This window comes from Emys orbicularis, chromosome 2 (assembly GCF_028017835.1).
Source record: "Emys orbicularis isolate rEmyOrb1 chromosome 2, rEmyOrb1.hap1, whole genome shotgun sequence".
Taxonomy (NCBI): Eukaryota; Metazoa; Chordata; order Testudines; family Emydidae; genus Emys; species Emys orbicularis.
The window spans coordinates 222617886-222639755 of NC_088684.1; positions in this window are offsets into that span (position 1 = coordinate 222617886).

Consider the following 21870-nt stretch of genomic DNA (forward strand, 5'->3'; position numbering starts at 1 on the left):
GTATATCTCCATATATTTATTTAGATGAAGACTCCACTTATCCTCTCTTCACCCCTAAGGTAAGGGAACTGCCATGACTGGAGCATGGGCAGTCAGGTTAGTGGTTGGAGCCAACAGTCAACACCAAAGACAGCATCAGCTACCAAGCCAAAGCTCAGAGCCAGATACAATGTCATGTGCCAAAGCCAGAGACAGCATCAGAGGTAAGACAGAAGAGTAGGGCAGGGCCGCAGGAACTGGGAGTAGATGGAAGCCTGGGACAGGAACCAGGAGCAGGTAGCAATGGAGGGCTCAGGAGTCTGGTAATCAGGAGGGGTCCAAAGTAGTCACCTGCCAGGGATTACTTTAGTTGCTCAGACAACTTCCTGTTACTTCTTAGTTTATATACAGTCCCTCAGCCAATCAGGCACTTGGATGTTTCCCCAGTTTGAAGCTTTGGGGGTGTGGTCCTCTGAGAGCTAACCCTTCCCCGGTTACTCAGGTGAGCTGCAGGGTGGTGGTTGTGGCCTGGGCACTGCCTGGGCCCAGGTTTGAGGCCTGTGATCCCTCAAATCACCCTATACCCTAGTGTGCCCTCTGGATGGTTGTGGGACAGGTTTTTCAGGGTGGGTTTTGGTGACAGGCACTTACAAGGTCAGGAGTGTGGACATTCTCTGACAGTTCCTGGGAACACTCTTCAGGTCTGTAGCCTTCCCAGTCTACAAGATACCAGAGTTTACCTCATCTAATTTTGGCATGAAGGCTCTCATGGATGATGTACTCATCATGATCTTGAACACATACCAGTAGAAGGGGGTGATTGCGAGCGGCGAGGAAATGGGTCCAGAAGGTGAGGCTTCAGGAGTGATACGTGAAAAACTGGGTGCATTCAGAGAGAATGGAGCAAGTAGAGTTCAAAGGCAACGGGATTAATTTACCAGTGAATTTGGTAGGGTCCAAGGAACTTATTTATGAGATGGCCTATTCCTGTGTAGGTTTTTTATGGACAGCCATATCATCTACCCTACTGACAGGGTGGGCCCCTCCTGACATTGGTGGGCCGTATATTGTTTATAGCTCTTCTTGGAACCCTCCAGATGAACTTTTAAGTCATCTTGGGTTTGGCATAGCTGTTGTATCCAACCCAGGGCTGCTGGGTTGTGGGAAGTTGCAGGTAGCTCTGGGTAGAACCTGGGGTGGAACCCATAATTTGAAAAAAAAAAAAAAGAAGGGCTTTGCCCCATAGACACGTGTTCTGAATTATTGCATGCAAACTCTGCCTAGAGCAGCAGCAAGGACCAGTGTTCTGATGGAAGCTGATGTAACACACTGAAGATATTGGTCCAGGATCTGGTTGGTTCTCTCCTCTTGATGATTAGTCTGAGGGTGATAGGCTGAGGAGAGGCAGGAGCGGATGCCCAAAATCCAGAGAGCTTCTTGCCAGAAATGGGAGACAAACTGTGTGCTGCAGTCAGAGAAATGTGCTCTGGGAGGCCATTGAAGCAGAAAACTTGGCCCACCCAGAGCCAGGCAGTTTCCTGAGAGGAGGGTAGGCCAGTGCAGGGGATGAAGTGTGTCATCTTCATGAGGTGGTCCATAACTGTCATGATGATCGTGAACCCATTGGACTGGGGTAGTTCTACCACAAAAGTTTAAGGCAATAGCTGTCCAGTGGCCAGGTGGAATCTCAAGCACTTCCAGGAGTTCCAGGGGTGTATTGTGTGGTGCCTTGAAGCGGGCACAACATTGCAAAAGGCCACGTAGGTCTGCACAGCGGCCTGTATGTGAGGCCACTAGAAGACATGAGAGATGAGTTGCTGAGTTTTAAAGCAGCTAAAATGTCCTGCCAGAGGGGAATCATGCGTATTTGTAGGGTAGTAGTCCTTGGAGGCCTGAAGGGAATATATATACATCCTTTTATGTAGGTTACCCCATATTGGACCTCGTGAAGTTCCTTACATGTTGCTTTCTGCTCAACTGGAAGGATCCCATGGGTTGAGGCTGATCTTATGAAGTTGAGCAGATCTTGGCAGGGAGCTGTGCCCAGAAAGTTCTGAGGCTTGAGGATTCAGGAGGTTTTCAGGTTTGGGTCCTTCAGCTTAGTGTAATACTCATTTTCTGGGACAAAGCATCAGTGATGCTGTGTTTGGTTCCTGAAAAAAGGAGATTATGAAATTAAAGCAGGAAAGGAATAAGGCCCACTGATGTTGCCCTTGGTTGAGGGCCTTGGCACTATACAGATTTTCAAGGTTCTTGTGGTCAGTGTACACCTGGATTATAAACCGGGCCCCTTCTAGATAGTGGCACCACTCTTCAGAAGCGGTCTTAATTGCCAGGAGTTCATTGTCTAAAATGTCAGAGTTCTGCTTTGCAGTAGAGAGTATCTGGAATAGAAAGTGCACAGATGTAGCAGTTGTTGAGGAGCATTCCTTTGAGATAGCACCACCCCGATCGCTAAGTTGGAGGCAACTGCCTTGATGATGAAGGCTTGCATGGTGTTGGGGTGGACGAATATGGGAGTGATGGTGAAGGCAAGTTTCAATTCTTCAAAGACTTATTGGGCCCCAGGAGACAAGAAGAACCTGGTGTTTTTGCAGAGCAGGGCAGTGAGAGGGGCAATCCACTCCAAGAATTTTAGGATGAACCACTGATAGATGTTTGTGAACCCCAAGAAGCATTGTAGTTCATGAACATTCCATGGCACTGGACACTCAAGTACTGCCTTTACCTTGCATAGGTCTATTTTGATTCCAGCAGAAGATAGGATGAACCCTAGGAATTCTATTGAGAACTTACGGAAAGCACATTATTCTAGTTTGATATAGAGACCGTGTCGGCGAAGCCTCTCCCAGATGTAACTGATATGCATGGTGTGCTACTTGGCATCGCCTGAGAAAATAAGTAGGTCTTCTAGGTATGCTCCCACATACTGGTTCAGAATGTCCCAGAGAACATCATTAATAAAATAATGGAACATTACATGTGCGTTTGTCAACCCAAAGGGCATTACAAGATACTCAAAGTGGCCATAATGCATTCCAGAGGTGGTCTTCCATTTATCCGCAGATCTAACACATACTAGGTTGTAGGCCCCCGGAGATCCAACTTTGTGTACACCCAGGTGGTACTCATGCAGTCCATTAGCTAGGGGATTAGTGACAGCAGGTACTGGTTTCTAATGGTGATTAGATTTAGGGCCCACAAGTCAACACATAGTCGGAGGCTCCTGTCTTTTTTAACAAAGAGGACTGGTGCCCGGGCAGGCGATGTGGATTTATGCATAAAGCCCTTGTCTAGGTTTTCTTGAAAGTAGGTGCACAGCATGGCTAGTTGAGACTTTGCCATGGTGTATATATGCCCAGATGGATTGTTTGTCCCTTGGTATAACTTGAGTGGGCAGCCATAGTCCCTGTGCAGGGGCAGGGTGTCAGTGTTATTTTTTCAAATACATCTTTGCAGTCACTGTACTTGGATGGAAGTTAAGGACCAGAGTCGGTGTGCAGCTTTGCTGGGCCTGCTACCCTGGCATGCAACCGTTGGGGACCTACTGCACACTGCCCAATTCCCAGGGTCAAGCAGTGCAAACTTTTAGTTCATGTCATCAGTTAAGGAGGTTGTGGAGGGCCAGCTATGAGATACCCAGGATCAGAGGGAAGTACAAGGAATGGATGACACTGAACTGTAGAGTCTCTCAATGCCCCTGTAACTTTGAGTGGAACAGTTTCTGTAGCCACTGGCCTGGATGTTCAGAGGGACCTGTCAATCATCTCTACCAGATCCGGAACAGGCTTGGGTCACAGGGGAATCTGTATTGCCTAGGCCATCTCTTCATCAATGAAACTGTCTGCTGCACCCGAGTCAATGAGCGCCTGCTGTGGAGGAAGTTGTTCGGAATGCCCTGGGATTTGCAACTCAACTGGGATTTGTAGGTGCAGTGTTCATTAATGGAAGTCAGCACACCTCCCTGTAAGGACCTCAGTTGGTGTTTCAGAGGGATACTCTGTCAGGACACCCAAGCTAGCCCCCTTTACTGAGCCTAAGATGGCTCATTTCTTGGATTCCTTCTGGACTGGGTTCCTCATGAGGCAATTGGAGATAGCATGGCCCAGCTCACCACAGTAGTAGCACAAGTTAAGGCATTGCTGGCACTCTCTTTCTTGAGAGTTGAGTTGCCGGCAGGTTGGGTCTACCTGCTTCAGATCAACTGGTTGGGTGAAATCCAATAGCATGGGGCACAGTCGTAGTGCCCCTCTCCTTTCTACCCATTGCTTACAGTGGTCCCCAACCTTTTTCATCTGGCGGGCGCCAGACGACAAGCCACGGAGGACCGTGGCAGCGGACGAGCATCCCCCGAAATGCCGCCGCCAAGCGGCAACGTCAATAGGCGTTGCCGCCGAAATGCCGCCAAGAAGCAGGGTCATCCAGAGGCATCACTGCCGAAAATCGGCGGCATTTTGGCGGCGATGCCTCTGGATGACGCTGCTTCTCTGCAGCATTTTGGCGGATGCTCATCCGCCGGCCAGTAGGCGGGCACACTTAGACACCCCGGTGGGTGCCATGGCGCCCGCGGGCACCACGTTGGGGACCCCTGGCTTACATAGATGATTATTGATATGGACAACGAGCTCTATGGAGGCATCCAGACCCACTGGGGTCTCTCTCAACTCAAGCCAATTTGTCCTTAATCTCATCCCGCAGGCCCCATTGAAACTGTTATAATTGGGCCATCTCATTCTATTCTGTGTCTGATATGAGACGGCAGAAGTGAACTACATACGGAGTGGCTTGACCTGACCCCTTTTGGAGTTTCTGCAGGGGGGTTCAGTGGAGTGGGCGTGGTTAGGGTCATTTAAGATGGTCAATATTGCCCACTGGAAGGCATCCCACTTAGACAGAACCAGCCTGTTGGCTTCCAACAGGGGAGAGACTCAGTCCAATGCCTCCCCTGTCAGCGGGCTGACTACCAGGCCTACCTTGGTATGGTCAAAAGCATACAGCTGCAATCAATGTAAGAACAAGAAGCAGCACTGATTCATGAACAATGTAATTTGGACCAGCTGGAGAAGTTAACAGTGGTCTGAACAAGGTGCAATGACCAGAGTGTGGGCGGTCAGGCCTACTGGTCAGAGCTGGAGTCAGGCCTAGTGGTTGGAGCCAAGGGTCAACAACAAAGACAGTGTCCGGTAACAAGCCAAAGGTCAGAGCTGGAAACCGAGTCAGGTGCCAAGCCAGGGGTCAGATGGAATCTTCTGAGAAGTTAGCTGCTCAACTCTAACTACTGAGAATGCATGAACTGAGATTTTCATAGGCTCATAACTTGACCAAATTTTGGCAATTTTTCACAGGAATGGCAAAAGACACAAACACAACATCAAGGAGACTCCCAGCCAAATTTCAAGTCTCTGCTCCAAAACATGGATGATCTATAGCTTCTGAATTAAACAGATGTAAGAATTTTTAACATGGGCAAAACAATACTTTCTCCCCTAACTCATTCTGAGAAATGTCTGAATTGCTTTGGCTGAAATTTTCCAAAATAAAAATGCAGCACGAGGCAGACCCCTGGCATAGAAAATTTTTGCTTGAATGGTTAACATATGGCAAAGCTATAAGCAACTGAAAACAGATTATAATGAAAAATGATGGGCAATACTATCTGTATTTTGAGTCTTGGTAGTACTACTGTTTCCTGTGAAACTCTGGGTTGTGATAATCAAGTTAATTCCTTTCCAGGGGATGAGACTTGGTCTATGAACCATTTTAAAATTAGCATTTAACTAGAGTGGATTCTTTTTCTCAGAATGGGCATGGGAAATACTTGAATAGGGCTAAACAGTGAACTGAACAAAGCTTGTATTAATATTTTTTCTGTATGTATGTAGCATCTGAGATATACCCAGATGGTTTCTCAAATTCCAATCACATTGACTTTTTCCACAGAGTGAGATTAGGCACATTGGTTTGGGCTTGCTCCCTAGGGGACAGTTCAAGTGCCTTCCCTGGTTGCCAATCAGCACTGTGCCACTGAGGTATTTCTATAAGATTAAATACTTCTCAGGATTAAGAAGCCTAGTTAAAATGAAAAGATTTCCTGTTTTTCTTGCATTTAATACCTATTAGAGGGCTAGCAGAGGGATTATGGAATCTTAGATCCTCAACAGTATCATCAGTTGAGGTCTTTTTTCTTTGTTGTCTGTCATTTTGTTTGTTTTTGTTTTACTTTGGGGTTTTTTTTATACAGTGTAATGTACAATATCCTGCTTATCCCTTCCTGCTAAATGATGAATTTCTCAAGTCATTGGATCTGTAGGGCTTTGTTGTTGTGTAATTGTTAAAGAACCTACTCTGAAGAGAAGATTGTTTCTAAAGCTCAAAGGATTGTTTATCATTAAGCATATTATGCGACTACATAATATTTCTCAGTTCTTTAATGAATGAGGTTGCTTAAAAATTCCTTTAAAATCAATAAAGAAAAATTAAACAAAACAATATCCATGTTAATAACCATAAATCCAATATTCTGTTAATTTATACGCAGTCTTACATAGTCATTCATTCAATGTATGTCACATAGTTGAATAATAAGATTCACTGTAGCTTACCCCCATTACTGTATTACATCGTACTGCATATCAATAACTGAATAATTATTCTAGCTGCATATTAAACTGAAGTCTAAGTGATACTCCCATGATGTTTAGAATACTGTAATTTACTTTTGGTGGAAACAATAACCCACTCCAGGCCTTTCAACATATACATGGAAGCTTGTACAAAGTGCATTATATGGCAGTGCTATGGAGCCAGGCTGAGAGTTGGGAGAGCTGTGGAGGCACGGTCTTACAAAGGTTCTGTGGTGTTCTCTGTGTCACCCTCTAACTCCTGGATCCATTCTGCCACTGACTCCAAGAAGGGATGATGCAGCGGAGCATCAGTTGTTGAAAGGCCAGAGGTCTGTCCTCTTTTTTGGAAACTTTTTGTCCCCACGTCTACTCCACTTTGGATCCTAAGATATGGAGATAACTATTACAGTCCTAAGGAAGGGATGAGGCCTGGGGATGCAATAATACAGAACCTCTCCAAAGCAGCCTCTGCCAGAAAGGATGCAATGAAATCCTGATGCAATTTAAAGCTGCCCTCCCCTAGCAGAATCCCTGTAGTACAGTAGCTGTGCAAAAACCACCACTTTCTCTTTGTTGCACTTTTATCATCTACGGTGTTTACACCCTTGAGATATTAAAATATGGTTATCAGGTTCCTCTCAGTTGTCACTTAGTCAGGTCATACATATAACTCTTACTCTTTCTTCATAAACAAATCTGTCCAGTACTTCAATTATTTTTGTTGCTCTTCTCTGAACTCTGTCCATATTTTCACTTTCTCCAATAGAGATGCTTATAACAGAACTCAACTTAAACTGTATTATTTTAAGTGCTAACAGTATTCTTTTTACAACATTCCATGTGTGGTGTCACTAAAGACAAGGGTTTATCACTTCTTTTTATTATCCAGACGGTGAGTGACTCTTGTGCAGTGTGGTGGAGACATACATCTCTACCTGCCAATGTCTAAACGTGTGACATAATGTATGCCAACAATTCAAAATGAGCCCCCAAAATTATTCACGTACGCAACTTAAAATGCTGTAGTATTCATTCCTGTAGTGGCAATGACTCTTGTATAGCCTCAGGTTATATGATTCTTGATTTCTGATGTCAATCATTTTCAACAATAAAAGCAAAGGGATTATACATATGCATGGAACATGGTTAACTTTGGGACTAAAATTAATAACATCTCTTAAAATGAGGTACAGGTGAGAAGTATGGGCAGAGTATGTAAGAAGCCTATAATAATCATAATTGCGATCCCTACACTCAGAGCACAAGGACTGCTGCTTCCATTTGTCCACTGGAGACATACATAGCCTGAAAGGGGCAGAAGGGGACCAGCAGGGCCGGCGCAACCCATTAGGCGACCTAGGTGGTCGCCTAGGGCGCTGCGATTTGGGGGGCAGTGACCGTGGCGGTATTTCCACGGCGGGACCTTCCGCCGCCTCTGTGGGGGGGCGGCATTTTGGGGCGGGACCTTCCGCCGCCTAGGGCGGCGGAAAAGCTGGCAGCACTCCTGGGGAGCAGCATCATGACTCTGAATCCTCCTGTGCAACCAGCTTAAAGACTAGTCCAAGTATACTTGGGAGAGCAGGATGCACTATCCTGAAAGATGATGCAACCTGAGCATACCCCTGCAGGCAATCAGGAAGAGATTATTATTATTATCCAACATGCCACTCCCAATGTTGGCATGTGTCTCTCTCAAATCAAATTGGCTTTTTTCTGTCATATTCCAATTCAAACTCACATATAACTTTCAGTCCAGTTATCATCCCTAGATCTTTTAGCATTACTACTTCCAAGATTTCTCACTCTAATTGAACAGCTGTGTTTCACATTATTTCCCCCCAGATATAGTATATTAGTTTTGAATTTTCCAAGCAAAATCTAATTTCCTTTTGTTATTTCCTTCCTGTATGTCTAAAATTGCTTGGTCCTTCTGTATTATTTTTATGTCTTCATTTAGTATCATCTGTAAATTTTGCTAGCATGCTCATTAACCTCCCCTCCTGCATTTCCAGATTATTAATACAGATGTTAAATAAGACATGTTTATGGGACTGAGCAGTTACTTTGCTCTCCCAATGTCTGGCTCAGATATGGAAATGGAAGAAAGCAGGCTGGCTAAAGATCAATCTGGACAACAGTGATGCTGTTTGGAGGAGGAAAGTAGTAGGTTTTGAGGAATTGGCAATGTCTATAACCACTCCCTCAACTAAGGGCTGCCCGATGTCCAAATGGATCACAATCTAAGGTTTTGCTAAATTTATGTAATAGACCGTAAAAAATGTAAAATGCCAGAAATACCGTTTTTTACATTTGACTGGCCCTTTCCACTCAGTCATCTGTTCCTTTGTTAGCTCTACATAGGGTGACCAGACAGCAAGTGTGAAAAATCGGGACAAGAGGTGGGGGGTAATAGGAGCCTATATAAGAAAAAGACCCCAATATCGGGACTGTCCCTATAAAATCGGGACATCTGGTCACCCTAGCTCTACACTAGACTATGGCAATGCACACTACCCGGCTCCAGCAGTAAAAGGCACCTGGAAGCTTCAGCTACTGCAGAATGTGGCTGTCCACCTTCTGAGCAAGATGGCCAGAGAGCAAATTGCATCCATACTGGGTACTCTGCACTGGCTGCCAGTTACTGATTGGGTAAAATTTAAGGTGCTTATCTTCTACTAACCCAGGAGTAGGCAACCTATGGCACATGTGCCGAAGGCGGCACGTGAGCTGATTTTCAGTGGCACTCATACTGCCCGGGTCCTGGGCACTGGTCCGGGGGGCTCTGCGTTTTAATTTAATTTTAAATGAAGCTTCTTAAACATTTTTAAAACCTTATTTACTTTACATACAACAATAGTTTAGTTATATATTATAGATTTATAGAAAGAGACCTTCTAAAAACGTTAAAATGTATTATTGGCATGCGAAACCTTAAATTAGAGCGAATAAATGAAGACTCGGCACACCACTTCTGAAAGGTTGCCGACCCCAGTACTAACCTCTGAATGGCTAAGTGCCCAGCTACTACAGAGACTGCCTCTCCCATCTGATCCACGATTTCAAGTGTTTTCATTCAGAATACTAAAGCAAACTTCTCTCACTGTACGCTCAAGGTATCTGGGGACAGGGTATTTTCTGTGGTAGGTCTTCATTCCTGGAATTCTTCCAAAAGTACATCTAAGGCTGATTTTGGCTACATTAAAAGAAATTCTGCAAGATGCAATGCTTTGTCCAGGCTTCTCACTAACATTTAACCTATTATCAAGCTTTTTTTGTCTATGTTCAATAAAGATAAGAGATTACACGGGATGGGAGAGTTGTTCAGAATTTTGCTTCTTATTCTTGGGAAATGTTATACTTGTAATCTAAACCACATACAATATGACAAATATGACTGTGAAGGGTGCCATATAAGTGCCTATTACAAACTGTTGTTCTTCAAGATGTCAGTATAGACACTTATTCCACTCAGGTGTGTGCATGCCCAAAGCACCAAAGTTGGGGAATTTTGCCTAGCAATAGCAGTAGTGGTGGCACTCGTACCCTTTCCCTCATAGCCCCTCCCATGGCTATATAGCGGCAGTGCTGCCCCAATCCCTATCAGTTTCTTTGCACAAAACCCCAAGGCTGGAAACTCCAGTGCAGATGGGATGGAAGGTGGGTTGTGGAATACACATCTGCACCACATCTGAAAGAACAACACTTACAATTCAGGTAAGTATCTGTATTTTCTTCAAATGCATGCATGCATGTATTCCACTCAGACGACTCACAAGCAGTCGCCGCAGGAGGTGAGGCTTGGAGTCTATTTAAATAGTGACTGCAGAACTGCCTTCCCAAAGTTTGCATCAGATCTCAATGCCATGGCGATATTGTAATGTCTAGCAAAAGTATGCACTGAAGACCAAGTTGCAGCCCTGCACATATCCACTATTGAGACATTGCTAAGAAACACAACTAATGTCACATGAACTCTCATCGAATAAACCCATATTAACTGTGGGGGCATCATCTGAGCAACTCCATAAGCTGAGGCAATATAGGCAGTTATCTGCTTGGAAATAGTCTGAGTGGAGACTGGTTGTCCTTTCATCTTCTCAGTGTAGGACTCGAAGAGTCAAGGTGATGAACAAAGCAGTTTAGTCCTTTTTAAATAGAATACTAAGTACTGCCTGACATTTAAGGTATGTAGATGCTGCTCCTCCACATTTGGTTGTTTGGAAAAAGATATAGGAAAGTAAATACCCTTAAAGTGAAACTGAGATACCACTTTAAACAAAAAAACCTGCCACCTTGTCCTTGAAAAATTGAGGGCATGGAGGATCTGCCATTAAGGCTTGGAACTTGCTAACTCTTCTTGTAGATGTAATAGCCACAAGGAAGGCTGTCTTCTGGTAGTGGATAGCCAACAAGCATGTTGCTATTGGTTCAACTGGCAAACCCATCAGCATCACCAGAACCGAATTAAGGTCCCACAACAGCACCATTTCCTTCACTTGTGGAAAAAGGCAGATAATACTCTTAAAAAAACTCACTATCATAGGGTCTGAGAATACCAACTTTCTGTGAATGGGAATAAGGAAAGCTGAGATTGCAGTCAAGAGAAACTTCAGAGACCTCAAAGATAGGCCTAACATGGGCTGAATTTGTTTCGACCGTCCCCAAATCGAGAACCATGTCCATTTAGACAAATAGGTAGACTTTGTAACTAGTTTTCTTCTACTAAGCAGAATATCTCTAACCACTCCCATGCATTGCCCCTCCTCTTCATCTAGCCACACAGCATCCACACAGTAAGGTGTAGACTGCTCAATGCCGTATGGACACCCTGGCTGTGATGTTGAGTGAGCAGGTTGGGAAGAAGAGGGAGAGGCTTGGATGGTCAAGCCAAAAGAGTGAAGAGGTTGGAAAACCAGTATTGCCTCATGCTGGTGCAATCAGAAACAGTTTGACATGATCCAATTTGAGCTTCAGGATAACCTGAGGGATCAGAGACATGGGAGGAAAGCATACATCAGGTCCCTTCCCAATTCAGATTTGGACATAGCATCCCAGTTCACAAAATCATACTTCAATAACAGAGCTTGCTGATTGGCAATACGTATCTTCAAAGTGAAGGTCAAATAGATCTTTCTTCCCATCAAATCTAGCCTTTTTAAATCTTTTTCTTTAGGCATAATTTATATCTTCCCTGTCTTGCTTGCTCGTTTTCTGCTGTCACAACCAGGGAATTTGGAGCTGGATAAGAGAAAAGCATTCAAAATCTTGCATGGGCACTGTAGGCGTGTGTGGCCCTCCCTCATAGTCAGCTGTCCCAGAGCCACTTCCTCCCCTCCCCTCTGTATATATATCTGGATCTTGAGGTTGTCCTCCTTCTTCCCTGGGTACACTGCTAGCGGTAATCCCAGCCACTCTTCAGCATCTGGTAACTCAGGAAGTTCGGACAAGTCCTCAGGACAGCAGAAGTCCTCAGCAGGTCTAGCTCCAGCGCCAGGATGGAAGTGTCTGCCTCCCTCAGTGGCTTTCCCCCAACTGAGCTACAGGGCCCGCCTTTTATACTTCCTGTTCCTGTCCCACCCCTCTGCTTCCAGCATGGCGGGCATGGTTTTCCAGGTTCAGCCCACCAGGAAGCATCTGGCCCTCCCTCACTGTCAATCTCCGAGAGATGCCACACCTCTTTGCTACAGGCACATAGCATCTTTTGACAATATGCTTTGCTGTAGGTATTAACAAAGTCACAGTATTACATAGGGACTTAGCAGGCTTTAATACTGATTCATTTATAGAGATGACAACTCTCCTAGGAGCCAAGGGCTGGAGGATATCCACCAATTTATGGGTGTTTTCTTGAACAAACTTGGCCTGAATACCTAATGCCGATACGCAGATCCTGATATAATCAGAAATCCTCCAATACCAAAGATGAGGACTTATCACTGCTGCATCATCTGGTGATGAGGAAGCAGATGTAGATGGGCTCCACGTGGGACCAACAGAATTCCTTGAAGAATAACACCTGACAGTCTCAAAGATTCAGGATGTTCCAACACAGAGGGAGCCCCCTCTGCCAGTGGCCGCAGGACCAGTGGTTCTGGCAGGAAGATTACCAGAGATCCAGGTGATCTTATCCTAGAGTGAGCATACAACCAAGATTTAGCTGAACATAGGGCTTCCCAGGGATTCCCCAGAGGCCACGGCAGATAAGGATACGGCATCGGCGACCAGTAGGAACTAGACCAGGAGCCCTTGTCTCTACTGTGGGAACAGTATTGATGCCAGTCCCTACTATGATTCCCATTGTGTCTCAACAACTCTAGAGATGGATAGCTAGAGGGGCAAAGGGAGGGAGATGCCTCTGAGCTTGACTGTGAAGACCCCTCTAAGCAGTCTGATGGTAGCAGGGGAGCTGCTCCTGACGCCAAGTACCCTGTGTCAACCAACAGTCAATGGCTCCTTGAATACTGGTACCAGCCTTGCACTCATATTCGGACCTGAAACAGGCATCAGTACTGAAAACAAAGCTGGTCCCAGGCTCACAGATGCAGACTGTGTCGTAATCAGAGTGAGTACCGAAGATTCTATTCACATTAGTGAAACCCTCAGTGGCAAGCAGGAAACTGACAGCACCCCTGCACTATGGGTAAACTGGGGTGCTGACAACAGAGCTGGCAATGACAATAATTCTGCCACTAGTTTGGGGGAGCCAAGGACACCAAGGATGACACCACCGCAGTCAAATGTCCCTGAATAAGAGATGAGTCTCTCTCAAATCTGCTGCTGCCTGGTACAGAGTGAAAACTGATAGTGCTGCCATCTCTGTTGTCTTTACCCGACTCAGATACCCTTAGGCAGTACCAGAGTTGATGGTACAGTGTCCCCCTTGTCCCACATCGGTACTGTAGAGCTGGTTGATGGCCCAACTCTAACCCATGTACCTGAAGACTCACGGTGCTAGTTGTTGCTTGCCCTAGAAGGTGAAGACAAATCTCCCTGAGCTCTGGAATGGCCCTGGTCCATTTTGTGGATTCTTTTTCTCAGGGAACCCAATGAAGGAGAGCAATCCCTCTTCCTTCTCGGTGGAGAAGTACCAGTCCGTATTAGCTCAGGCGCTCTTTGAGGTGCCTGATATTCCACAGTGATCTCCTGTGCTGAGGCATAACTCATTGCCTATTCAAGAAAGTGCTGCCTTTAATCTTAAGTCTCTTTATACTCTTTTTAAAGGAGTTATAGGTGAAGATCTTTCCTTAATGAGCGCCTCCCCAAGGCACAACAGACATTTAATGTGGGGGCTGCTATTGGGGATAGCTATCCCACACCAAGGACAATGTTTAAACCCTGGTGAGGGCATCCCACCAGGAAAAGCTACCCAACTAACTACTACTACTAACTAACAAAGGGCATTATGAATAACTATAACTACATAGAAAGGAATTCACAGAAAACTGTGAAGGCAATTGTGAGATAAGATCACACTAATCGCTCCAAATGTAGTCATAAGCAGTGAGAAGGAACTGAGGGGAGTCATGGTGGCACCACCCTTATATAGCCATGGTAGAGGCTATGAGGGAAAGGGCATGAGCGCAGATGCTAGGAATACTGTGAGGGAAAATTCTTCAGCTTTGATATGCTGGGCTCACACACACCTGAGCAGAATACATACCTGCAACCACTCAAAGGAGAACAAGAAGAGCCCACATTATGTGACTAGCCAGCTCTACGTAGACCACCAGCAATGACTGTATAGACCACAAGTAATCTGTGATCCACAGTTTGAGAACTGTTGCCTTAATACACTGCTGTTTATGTTGCTTAATGTGCAATTATAAAATATCCAGGGAGTTCAATATAATTTTGCTATGTAAACCTTAACCAGACTTTTCTGTGCTTGGTTTCTCTTTTATTGTTGCATCAATATTAGTTTTTGCTTTTGATTAACCTCTAAACTTAGTATTTTTAACATTTCTGACAGGTAATAAATCAACCAAGTCCAATTGTAATTAATTTCTGTACCTGGTTTTTAATATATTTATTTTTTAACTTTGACTTGTGAGCATATCTTGTTTACTTGGAGAACTTTCAAATTACCATATGTTGGAGTGGGAGAATAAGACAGCTCAACCTAGCCCTGTCTATCTTATAAAAAGACGGTGATAGAAAATCATTTCTAAAAATTATTTTAAAAAATGGTTTCAGCTCTGACAGATTTGTTCCATTTTGGACAGATCATAGTGTAGTTAAATGGTTTTTGAAAACCATTACCAAGAGCAGATTACTGCCTTTGTTTGCAGTGTTAAAATCTGTTAACCTCACTATGACCTATCTACACTGGAGGCAAAACTATGCTAGCTCAAATTATTTTAAATTATTTTTAACATAGGGTTTCCTAGTTGGACTTTTTGGTAGAATAGACAGGTCTTGTGTGTCTTAAGGTTATGTAAAGACTAATGACTCATAGCAAGACTAACTGAGCAGATGTTGATTTTTCTCAGGGACAGATAATGGTAGTAATAGACCTTGTCTGCACTGGCATTTTTCAGGAAATCTCTGATCATTGCATTTTCACCTGTACTAGCAATAACTAGAATGTGACTGTAGACTGAGCACAATCATTTTTATCACCTCCTCTGAGCAGAGTTAGAAAACATGGTGGTTAAAAACACTTGTGCCAAAAATACATCAGCTCCAACTATTGTTAGTGCTGGTGGAAATGCAATGGTGAGAGATTTCCTGAAAATTGCCAGCACAGATACAGTCATAATGACTCAGGCTGAAACATTACCTGCTGGGTGAAACCACTGAAACCCACTGTTCTTAAGTGCCTCACATGCATAGCTAATAATTCCTCTATATTGCTAGAATCCTGTTTTTTATTGCTAGTTCATTTTTAATCCTTGACAGGGCTTTAGCCCTTACCTCGTGGTTACTTGTTTTCTTTACTAGTTTCTTGTGAAAGATTTCATTGAAAACTTTTTGAAATCCAAATAAATTACTTCCACCAGATGCCCTTTAACCATTACGTTACAGAATGAAAGAATTTAACAGGTCAGAGAGGCAAAATTTACCCTTTCTGCAAATAAGCTGCTTTGACCTTATCAGCATATATATATTCACGCATTTCATTACTCTGTCCTTAATTACTTTCTGTCAGTTTTCCTAATGCTGAGGTGAGTCTGTAAGCCTGTGGTCATCCCTGATTCCTTTGAAAAGATGAGCATCAGGTTGGCTACCTTCCAATCTTAAGCAACAATTTTTATTTTAAGGAATGTACAATATTTACAGTCCCAGTTTTAGTTTAGATTTCTGTTTGCATTCTTGAATTTAAGTCCTTTTACATTTTAATTATAAGCACACAACAGTGAGTTAGCAATATTTTCACTTTTTTACCATGAACATGACACAAACATGAGTTATATTAGCAGAGGCTTAAATGAGGCAGTTAAAAATGTATGTTAAAATTAGAGAAAAGTTTTATTTTAGATTTATTCATTTTCATAACAAGTAATTCAGGGTGAAATTCACTCCTCTTTAAGTTCAGTGCTGAGTTCAGAGAAATGAAATACTGAAAGAATGGGCCAGTGAAGTCAAGCCCCTCTATCGCAGGGCAGGTAAGCCCCATCACCCCTTGGAACCGGGGGAGAACAGGGGCGTTATATCCCCAGGGCCAAATCCAAATAACTGCCCTTTTCCTCAGGGTGGTATGACCTAATGGTCAGAGTCAATCAGACCGCCTTTCAGTGCGGGCGTGGTTGCCCTTATATGCGGGGCAAAGTGGCCTATCAGCCCAAGGGCCTTCCCTACTCCACCAGGTCCCATCCAGGGCCCTATCAGCAGCAAGTGTATCTACCATTGGATCAGTAGGGATCTGTCCGGAACACAGTGACTCAGTTCCTGGTTCCACAACTGGATCAATATCTGATTCCCCTGGGCTACTTCCTAGCCTCTCTTCCTGCTCTGTAGTCTGCAGGTCCTCTGGGTCTCTGAGGTAGTTGGCAGGCAAAGCTCCTGACAACTCCTTCTTCTCACAGGCTTCCATGGCCAACCGTGTTTCGGTGTGTCTATCCTCCATTGTCTGGGGCTCCGGCAGCTCCTGACCATGAGCCTGCAACACACATCCTCTCTCCTCTGCACTCTGAGAAGACTGAGCTGGGCTGCTCCCTTTTATACTGAGGTTCCAGTTGGAGTATGCCCAGCAGGGGTGAGGGGGCATGGCTTCTTCAGCCCACAGTATGAGGTTAACCCCTTCCTGTCCAGTGCGGGGCAGGTATACCCCATCACACCTCCAAATCAGGAGTGGGAAGTGGGACAACTGAGAATTGTCCTTTTGCTTATCTCTTGCAGCTGTTCCGGCATATAGGCTGGAACAGTGGTTGTAGCCTCTGCACACTATTTGCATGGGTTAATAGAACATGAATCCACGTAATTAGCACCTGCAGTCTCTTTGCTTATCAGATATGTCCTTTGACATTGTCTTATGTGACATGGAAACCATTTCTGCAGCACACAGGGTGTGTACAGGCACCCCTCTCTTGCTGCTCAACCAGTAGACCTATGCAACCCTTATATAGGCCTTAAGTCACATGGAAAGACTTGCAGCAGCCCTCCACATGCAGATGAATTTCATCTTTCGTGAACTTGAAAGGAGTACTTGGGTTCTCTTTCCTTCCTGAAAATGTTTTTTCTCTCAGAAAAGAACTCTTTATTATCATTTACATATTGCTAGAAATGTGCTAGGTGTATTATAGACATGCAATAAGTATTTCCCTGCCCGAAGATTTTACAATCTGAAGACTCAATCCTGAAGACACTTGCATTTGTGTTTAATTTTAGGCACTGTGAGTAGTCCCACTGAAGTCAATGAGACTACTTGCAGTGTGAAATCTTGGGCCATTGAAGTCAATGGCAAAACTCCCATTTATCAGGCTTTCAGAAAATGAAAAATTTTGATAATCATTTCAATAACCTTTTAATTAAATTTGGGGGGGAAATATTTTAAAGGCATGACATTTTTTTTTCAAAAATTGACTTTTTACAATGATGATAACACAATGATGATACACACTTTTTGAAAAAAGGCCAAAATTGAAAAAACGTCAACCATCTTTAACATTAAAATATAATCTGCCTCTTCCTGCTCTTATGTTGTTATTTTAGGTTTTTTATTTGCTTTAATTCTTGTCTTTTTCATTTGTTTGCATGTACTGGCTATATTTTGACCTTTTCCTATTATGTTAATAGTTTGTGTGCATTTGTTTTTTCTTTTTTGTGTTTTTAAACTTCTATTTTAGTTTGGAGATTGGGATTTGGGCATCTAACTCTTTTAAACTCCTCTGAAAGCCACATCCATGCACTTTGAACCCCCTTAAAAAAATCTTCCATATCTTGTCAGTAAGAGAAAGCCTCACTCTCCAGCAAGAGGTCAGGTGTCCTCTGCATGTCTCCTGACATCATTCCTTCAAGTCTTATAGCATCCATCTAATGCCAAAATGCATAACATGGCCACTTATGAGAAATGAAGGCTACTTATCCGTAACCAGAGTTCTTAGGGATGAGCCTCTACATAGCCACATATATAGGATCCAGGTGCCTGGGCCATGAGCTTCCAGAACATTCTGGAAAACAGTATACATTGGGGGCCAACCCCCCATCCATCCTCCCATCCTGGAAAGTTTTGAGGGTATAAAAATAAGGAGTGGCCCCAACCACCCCTCATTTCCTTCCTCTAATTCAGCAAAAACAATGAGGAGTCCTTGTGGTAGGCAGGGAGGAGGGATAGCTCAGTGGTTTGAGCATTGGCCTGCTAAACCCAGGGTTGTGAGTTCCATCCTTGAGGGGGCCATTTAGGGATTTGGGGCAAAAATCTGTCTGGGGATTGGTCCTGCTTTGAGCAGGGGGTTGGACTAGATGACCTCCTGAGGTCCTTTCCAACCCTGATATTCTATGATTCTTAGAGACTAACACATTTATTTGGGCATAAAGCTTTCATGGGCTAAAACCCACTTCATCAGATGCATGTAGTGGAAAATACAGTAGAGAGGTATAAATACACAGCATATGAAAAGATGGCAGTTGCCTTACCAAGTGGGGGGTCAGAGCTAACAAGCCAATTCAATTAAGGTGGAAGTGGGCTATTCTCAACAGTTGACAAGAAGGGAGGAAAAATCACTTTTGTAGTGCTAATAAGTTCAATGTAATCAAGGTGACTTATTTCAAACAGTTGACAAGAAGGTGTGAGTATCAGCAGGGGGGAAATTAGTTTTTGTAGTGACTCATCCACTACCAGTATTTATTATTGAATTGTCTCGTTAGACTGACCCCGCACTTGGTAAGGCAACTCCCATCTTTTCCTATGCTGTGTATTTATACCTCTCTACTGTATTTTCCACTACATGCATCTGATGAAGTGGGTTTAGCCCATGAAAGCTTATGCCCAAATATATTTTTTAGTCTCTAAGGTGCCACAAGGACTCCTCGTTGTTTTTGCTGATACAGACTAACATGGCTACCACTCTGAAACCTGTTCTCTAATTCAGTAATTCCTAATTTGAGAATCTGAAGAAGTAGGAAAGGTGGGCAGGGAGTATCAGTATGCAGCAGCTCATCCCAAAGAATTCTGGTCACAGGTAAGTAACCTTCATTTCTTCTTTAGGTGGCTTCTGCATATTCCCACTTGTGGGAGTTTAGGGAGCAGTACAACAGACAGGAAATTCTGGGTAAAGAAAGACAGCAGAACTGCCAAAATAGGAATCAGGTCTGGATGCCATGTCAAGAGTGGATAGATATGACTGATCTTCTCACTCTCCTAAAACAAGTCTTAATGAGGGGGAAAAATTGCTAAAACACAGATACATATCTGCAGTATCGGTCATGCAACATGGCGTGGTGAACACAGCATGAGGGCATGCCACAGATGCTGTCTGTGTTCTGGATGAGGATTGACAGTTCCAGGAGGCTGAAGCCCTGTCAGATCATGCTAGCTGTCAAACATAGTGTGTTGCATGGACAAACATGAACTATGGTGGAATGATTCCTCTTGTGTCAGCTCCATCTCTCCCAGAGTTTGGCAAACTTGTAGATAAGTTTTGGTTCCAAATAAACAATGACAACATTCTCTAAATGTGCAAAGTATGATATCTACCTACTTGAATATAAATGAGACTCAGACATGAACATTCTAGTGTTCTGAAAGAGATTGAAAGCCCAGGCATCTTAGACAGTTAGGATAGGGATGGTCATCCCTTGTCCTGTAATAATGCAATTTAAAGGAGATAGTTACTAAGATACAAGCCTAGTGGCTATCTAAGCTATCAAGAATAGCATCTTCATTTAGTGTATTTTTCTGCAGCTCTCACAGCAAAGTAACTACCCCCAAGCAGTACTAGAGATACACATAGCAGCCCTGTTGTAAGTAACATTATTTCCAAGTGAAGAAAAGCTGTTGATCTGTGTATCAGAGATTAGAACACAGATGACAACCAACTGTCTGTCTCTCAGCAGAAATCAGAGTTGTGCATGGAAGAGAAAGGATGGGGGGGTTGACGGTTTGTTTTTTAACTATACTGAGTATAATAAATAGTCTAAAATAACAGTTAAGGAAGAACTTACCAGGCCTACCCACTTACTAGCTGCCCAGGTGGGAAAATCTCTTGCAATGCATAGAGTATGTTTGACTGATCAAAAACTCCTGCTTTTCATTAGAGTCTTTTAGACTCCAGCATAAATACTCACAATCAAGAGACCCAGCAATCTGGAATCAAGATTTCAATCAGGAAAACTTTGAACATGGGTGGAGACTCCTGCCTCATCTCAGAGGCAGGAGATGCAGTGATTTGGAAAACAGGACCTTATGGATATTAATACCATACTGACACAGAGCGGGCCCTTTAAGGGAGTCACATGCCCAACCTACCTGCAGCAGGCTCCACTGAAGGCAATGAGCTAACCCAGATCCACCTGGGGATAGTTAGCTGCCTAAGTAGCTGGAAGGTAGTTAATTAAGTAAGGAACACCTGAGCCTAATAAAAACCTTTGTAGAGCTCAAGCTCTTGAGGAGAAACGAAGCTCACATGCCGGGATAGCTAGCAATGAAATGGCAGATAAGAAAGTGAAAAATGTTTTTTAAAAATGGAGAGACTGATATAAATGTTCCTTTGAATAATCAGGAATTTAAAAGTTTAGTTTAAAAAAAGAATTAAAAAAGGAATGGTGAGAATTATGGACCAAGGAGAAAAGAGGAATACATTCTATAAAGTATGCCCCAAAATAAACGACACTGCACTACTCCAAAGTAACTAAAGGATCAGACAAGTACTCATATTTAAACCTTTAACTGGTCACTGGATAATAATTTATATTTACTGAACACAAAGATAGGTTATATAGCATATGTAAGGTTAAACAAACAGTTGATCATCTGGTATGGGAATGCAGGGAGGAAAGGCTTTTTATGAAGAATTTAGATGTTTTAAGGTGACAGAATATACTATAGGGGATTTAGGAAGAGTATTGGGAAAGTGGGGTAACAGCCAAAAAGCTCTCATATGTTTTAAGGATATAGCACAGGGTAAAGAGAGTATATTGGCATGACTGTACAAGGAATATAGTAGGTGGCAGTTATCAGTGGGTGAGTCTCCTTCACCACAAAGCATAAGAAGAAGAAAGGAAGCTCCAGAAGAGGGGAGCTCCCAGCAAGCCTGAATTAGGCAAAAACTTTCCAGCTAAGGAGGCCTGGGAGAGACTCTGAACAAGCAGGGAAAAGACTACAAATCTGCTGCTGGAACTTGCCTGTCTTTGGTTCAGATCCACAGACAAGCACATTCTCCCTAAGGGAAAGGATATAACTGGTATTTACTCCATTTGTACAAACAAGACAGTACATGATAGAGCCCTTGATACAGCATTTTTACTGTTGAGTGAAAATTCTTCTCAAAGAATCTATCAATACATCATCTTTCCCTGGATCCATACAGTGAGGATACTTAACTTTATGAACAGGTAATTTTCCTGACACAACTGGCTAAAGCAAATCCCTCTTTGGTGGTCTGTGCAATATATTCCCATAATGTCATCCATCAGAATTTAGACAGATTTTAATTTCATGAAGTGTAGAAAACCTTTGCAAGCCAGAGAAACAACTCTCAGCTCCAGTGCCTTACAAGGAGCCACATCTCACACTGAATTCACAAAACTGGGAGTGGATGTTGGGAACAGCATCAGTAAGTCAAATAATTCTGAAAAGATCAAGGTGTTGGAAATCTAGTAACATACTCCA